This window comes from Papaver somniferum, chromosome 1 (genome assembly GCF_003573695.1).
Source record: "Papaver somniferum cultivar HN1 chromosome 1, ASM357369v1, whole genome shotgun sequence".
NCBI lineage: Eukaryota > Viridiplantae > Streptophyta > Magnoliopsida > Ranunculales > Papaveraceae > Papaver > Papaver somniferum.
Genome location: NC_039358.1, coordinates 173,098,373 through 173,104,302, shown reverse-complemented (window position 1 = coordinate 173,104,302; position 5,930 = coordinate 173,098,373). Strand labels below are relative to the sequence as shown.

The window sequence follows — 5,930 nt, the reverse complement described above, 5'->3', positions numbered from 1 at the left end:
TATTCCTTGGATGAAACAAAGATTGGTAAAAAATTGGTTAGATAAAGTGAAAGAGGATTTTAATGAATTATATACAGCTTATAAGGCAGAATATGCAGGTGTAGGAAGTGTGTTAGCCTCGTCAGAATCTGTAGGTGAAACTGGTGGTAGTCCTAGTCAAGAGAGCTCTAGTTCTAGTTCTACGTTACATAGAAATAGAAGATATAAGACCCATAGAGAAGAACGTAAAACCCAGTTGTCTACAATGGAGGATTTTGACAAATCAGAGGTGGAAAGATACTTATCGGAGCAGATTTACTCACCAACAAAAGACAAGAAAGAAGGTTCGAAGTTTGATATATTGAATTGATGGAAAAGCAATGATGCAAGGTTTGATATTCTGTCACTTATAGCAAGAGATATACTTGCTATTCCCGTCTCTTCAGTTGCAAGTGAATCTGTTTTCAGTACTGGAAAGCGAATACTTGGTCATTTCCGTAGTTCTTTAAGACCCCGAACTGTGGAAGCATTGATTCTCCTACAGAACTGGTTGAGGACGCCGATTGATATGGATCCATCTACACTAGGAGCTGAAGAGAAGGAGGATGACGTCTTAGAGTCAGGTATACAACTTTCCTACATTGATTCTCCAACATTTGTCAAGTCTCTGCTGTTTTCAGTTTCTTAGAATATAGTATAACCATATTTATATTTCCATTAGTAAGTTGTGCATTTATTTACTGGTCTTGTTTCATAGAATTAGGTACAACACTATATGTTACTTTCACTTGGATGATATATTTGCAGTGGTTAGTTGTGGATTCTGAATGCCTTGATTGTTGATAGAGCATCTAGGTTTGTTTAGTTGCTTCCCTAATGGAATTAGGTATATTGAATACGTAGTTTGGTGACATTGACGGTTTTAGATTACTGGCAATACACATGGAATACGTAATTTTGGAGTAATGCGAACTATGAGCCATGAAATGAACCTCTGGATATGTCAAACGTGAACAATTTGATACTTTTGGAAGCTCTAACAACCAGCGAATAGCTTTCAATTTTATTGTTTCTCGCAGTAGTATTACTGTTGTGAAGTCTATTTTAGTATACTTACATGTGTTCTTATTTTCTACACTAGCCTGCACAGGTTAAAGCCCTTGATACGTATTTGTGTTTGCTGGCATAATTTGAGGTTGAATTTTTCATGTATGCAGATTTATTTGGTGATCTTAGTACTTATTCCATCATCGTAGATGATGATTGAAGAAGAAGGTCAATATGAGGAGCTTTTGGTGCAGGTCATATAACCGTTTGATGAGACATGAATATGAGGATCCTCTGAAGAAGAAAAAAAATATCACACCAAGTTGGTTGAAAAAAACAATCAATACACGGAGAATTCTCTCTGATCACATTCTCTGCATAAGAATGGAGAAATAGATACAACATTCAATTACGACCATCAAGTTAGTTTTAACTCGTAAACTATCTAATTGTTACTGTGTTAAACGGCAGATAAATTAGTTATCTAACAGAATGAAGAAGGTAGAAGAAACTTGTTCATGACATAACAATCTCATTAATTCTAAGACATGTAATGATTATGTTATCCTTACCTTTTAGCCTGAGCTGAATGTTATATCATAAGTATGCATACCTGGATATAGCAAATTGTGGCACAACTATGAATGATTTTGAACAGACAAAAAAATAAAAAAAACAAATGGTACACTACTTTATTCCGTAGAATGAAGCACAAACTTGTGTATAGCTAAAACCAGAACTCTAAAACAGAATATAGAAAACTAAAAAAGAAAAAAAAACGGTTATACCCGCCACCCTATCCTACCCGACCCGCCAATTAATGGGTCGGGTAGGACCTTATCCGTTTAGTGGCGGGTAGGGTGGCGGGTAAAAAATTTCTTACCCGCCAGTCAGCGGGTAGGGTGGCGAAATATGCCATATCCTACCCACCCTACCCGTTGTGCAGTCCTAGATACCATCCTGTTTCGAGTAAACATGGGTGGTAATTGCATTTGAATCGAGAAAGGAAGGAAATTATCACCGGTTAGAAGAAATTGTGGATGAATATATTTCATAAATTTTGTTGAGTTATTGTGGAAGATTTTGTTGCAGATTTTTGGTAAGATTTATTCGTGCAAATGGATTTGGATGAAGTTATAGCGGCATGACAGGATTGGTAAGGTGCATAATTCCGAAGAAGGAAAGATATATACACGATTTTTATAAAAGAGGGAAGAAATATCTTCGGGTTTATGGTTGGGTTTCTGGTGAGTTTAATACAGAAGTTAAGTGCAGTTAAGAGAGGATATTCTCCTAGGATCCATATATTTATCATATCAACAGAGTTTGGGAAGTTTTCAAGACAGTTAACGCATGAAGAGAAAGAAATAACCTTCGTGTAATGGCAGTGAGAATAATGGATTAAAGAGAAAATATTCTGCATTAAACTGAGGATATTTGGATGCTGTGGAGTATAAAAAGGTAGTTGGTAAACAGAGAAAGGATATTGAGAGTCTGGGGAAGAAAATAGAGAGTTGCAGAGCAACTTCTCTACTGCTGCAGAGAGAAGAAGAAGAAGAAGAGCTTTGACGCCTACGGACTGTCGCAAGAAACTGTCGTTTATTGACAGTACTTGTAACAGTCTGTTTGGCACGCTTAATTTGAATTTGCAACATCTATTGTAACGGTGAATTCTGTAACGCCGATACAGCGTTGCAGATTCATTGTATTATTAGTTTTCTTTAATAAAAACACCGTTTGAGCTATAAATTATATTTTTGAGTGTGTATTTATCATGAGAAGCTAAACCCCAACACTGGGTCGACGGAGGAAGAAAAATTTCATACATGGGTAAAATTATTTAATTCTTTATAAGATATTTGCATTAAATTTAATTGAAATATGATTTGAAAAAATTAGTTATCATTTTATTAGATGGGTCATGCTTGCTTAGATGTTTGATGTCCCATGCTTACGATTTATAACTAATGTTTGGAGAATCTACCTTGGCAAAAATAAGAGTCGATATTGTTTTATTTATTGAGCGATAATTGTTTGAGAATGAATAATTGAACATCTTGATATGAGTTTGGCCGAATCCTAGGCCCAGTAACTCTCTATTTTATTCCTTTAAAATTAATCTTAACAAGTTAGAGTTCGATTCCCTATTTACTACAATTACAACGACAATAAAAAAAATCTTAATCATTTTGGCGCCGCCGACGCGGATTTATTTTTAGATTAATTTTTAGTTTTTTTTTTTTAGTTTTTATAGTATTTTCTTTTTCCTTTTTATGCGTTTCTTTTTGTATTTCTTTTCAGGGACTTTTTGAGGATAATGCCTTCTTCTGAGGAGACGTCACCTACGATGACGCTGGCGGAGTATAAGCGTAGAAAGTCAAATTATCAGGAAACCTCATCTGAGATGACGCTTGCTGAATATAAGCGTAGGCAACGGTATGGAGTTTTTGATCCACATGTGGTAAGTGAAGAATCCCCTCTAGAGATATATGAGAAGTATTATAAACACACACCACTTAGCTTGGAACTAAGATTGAGAATTCTGGAATGCCAAAAATTATTTAATGATGATGATGACTGTAGTGACTCTCTGATCGAGACAGAATTTTTAGATGACCCTGTGAATGATTGTGTAGATGATTTGTCTAATTTATTAGAAGAATCTATCTCGCAAGATCTTTCACCCAACTTAGAGGTTGTTTCTAGTCCCCTAGACTTCCAAAAGTTACCTAATTTAGGGTTAGAATTATGTGCTTCAAAATTTTTGTTGGATTACTTTGCATCTAAATACCCAGAGGACTTGCCTATTCCTGATACAGTGGATGAGCCGATTGATAATTCCCCAGTCTCAATAGAATCCCCATATTTTGTTCTTTACGCACTTCCTTGTGCAGTAAAAACTTGGTTTAGGGGTAAATCTTGGTTTTTGATAGTTCCGGCGTCTCCGCGTTTTCATGACATAAGTGTGAAGCTGTCGTTTGTAAATATTGTATTTTGGGTCGATCCCCAAGTTTTCAGGTTATTAATGTATGGGGATCCTTTTTGTACATTCCAGTAGGTGTATTTTTGTTTTTGTTTTTATATTTTCGTTTACTTTTTTGCATTTTATGGATTTCCCATCTTAAGTTTTGCATTGGATGACTCAATTACATTGAGGACAATGTAACGTTTAAGTGTGGGGGAGTGGTTAACGTTTTATTTTTCTGTTTCAGGAATTTCTTGCATATTATTACCAGCTGTGTAGCGGGTCTACAAAAAAAAAAAAAAAAAATTATGACCAGCTGTGGAGCGGGTCTTTTCTTTTGTTCTCTTATCATTTTATGACCAGCTGTGGAGCGGGTCTAAAAACAAAAACAAAAAACAAAAATTATGACCAGCTGTGGAGCGGGTCTTTTCTTTTGTTCTCTTATCATTTTATGACCAGCTGTGTAAGCGGGTCTCTCTCTTTCTATCTCTCTCTTATTCTATGACCAGCTGTGTAGCGGATCTTTTCTTTTTCCTTGCATTATATGACCATCTGTGTAGCGGGTCTAAAAAAAAATAAAAAAATAAAAAAATTATGATCAGTTGTGTAGCGGGTCTTCTCTCTCTTATTTTATGACCAGCTGTGTAGCGGGTCAATTCTTCTGTTTTGCTCGAGGACTAGCAAAATGTAAGTGTGGGGGAATTTGATGAACACGCAAGTGCGACGCATTTTCACCCGTAATTACATGAGCTAGGACTCATTTTATCACTAATAATATTGTTTTAAGTCTTTTCAAGGAAATAAGCTCTTATGGAAAAGTTGCTCGAAAAGTGGTTTTTGGACCCCAGAGGACACTTGTTATTCGAACTCACAATTTTGGATAAGGGGTAACCTATTACTATAGGGCACTCCACTGGATAAGGGGTAACCGCGGCTAAAAACCTAGAACGATCTTGTTTACCCCAATGTTGGGGGCATTCGACCAGTAACAAGATAATTCACTATATTCGCATACCAAGGTGCTTGGGTAACAAAGAAAAGTTGTTCATCAGGAAGACTATCCCTTATAGGAAGGGAATCATCAGGGGAATCAACAACTAGTCTAGACAAGTGGTCTTCTACTACATTTTTTGCACCCTTTTTGTCTCTAATGTCCGGAGAAAACTCTTGCAACAAAAGGATCCACCTAATCAATCTAGGTTTCGTATCCTTCTTAGACAAAAGATATTACAAAGCAACATGTTCAGTATATATGACGATCTTAGAACCTAAGATATAAGGTCTAAACTTGTCTAAGGAAAAAACAATGGCTAATAGTTCCTTCTCGTTAGTGGTATAGTTCAACCGGGAATCATTCAGAGTTTTGCTAGCATAGTAAATCACAAGAAGTAATTTGTTTTCTCGCTGACCTAGCACAATACCAATAGCATAATCTGAAACATCACACATGATCTCAAAGGGTAAGTTCCAGTTGGGTGCCTGGACTATGGGGGCGGTAGTGAGTAAAGTCTTGATCTTCTCAAAAGCCTCTAAAAAAGCATCATCAAAGACAAACTTAACATCTTTTGCAAGCAAATTTCAAAGAGGTCTAGAAATCAAGCTAAAATCCTTAATGAATAGACGATAAAAACCTGCATGCCCTAAGAATTACCTAATATCTCTTACGGTTTTTGGGACCTGTAAAGTCTTGATAAGGTCAACTTTGGCTTTATCTACCTATATACCCTTAGAAGATACGATATGCCCTAAAACAATTCCTGATCGAACCATGAAATGACATTTCTCCCAATTAAGCACTAGATTCTTTTCCTTACACCTAGTCAACACTAATGACAAATGATGCAAGAACTCATCGAAAGACGAACCAAACACTGAAAAATCATCCATAAAGACCTCAAAAAACTTTTCTACCATATCGGAAAATATGCTCATAATGCAA

At 36.1% G+C, this 5,930-nt stretch overlaps 1 long non-coding RNA gene across 1 annotated transcript; it reads left to right on the top strand.

The window, feature by feature from the left end:
• The first annotated feature begins 469 nt into the window (after positions 1–469).
• LOC113334151 lies at positions 470–1,328 on the top strand. Its single transcript, XR_003352579.1, has 2 exons — positions 470–602; positions 1,197–1,328. It is a non-coding gene; the product is annotated as an uncharacterized LOC113334151 (long non-coding RNA).
• The last annotated feature ends 4,602 nt before the right edge of the window (positions 1,329–5,930 follow it).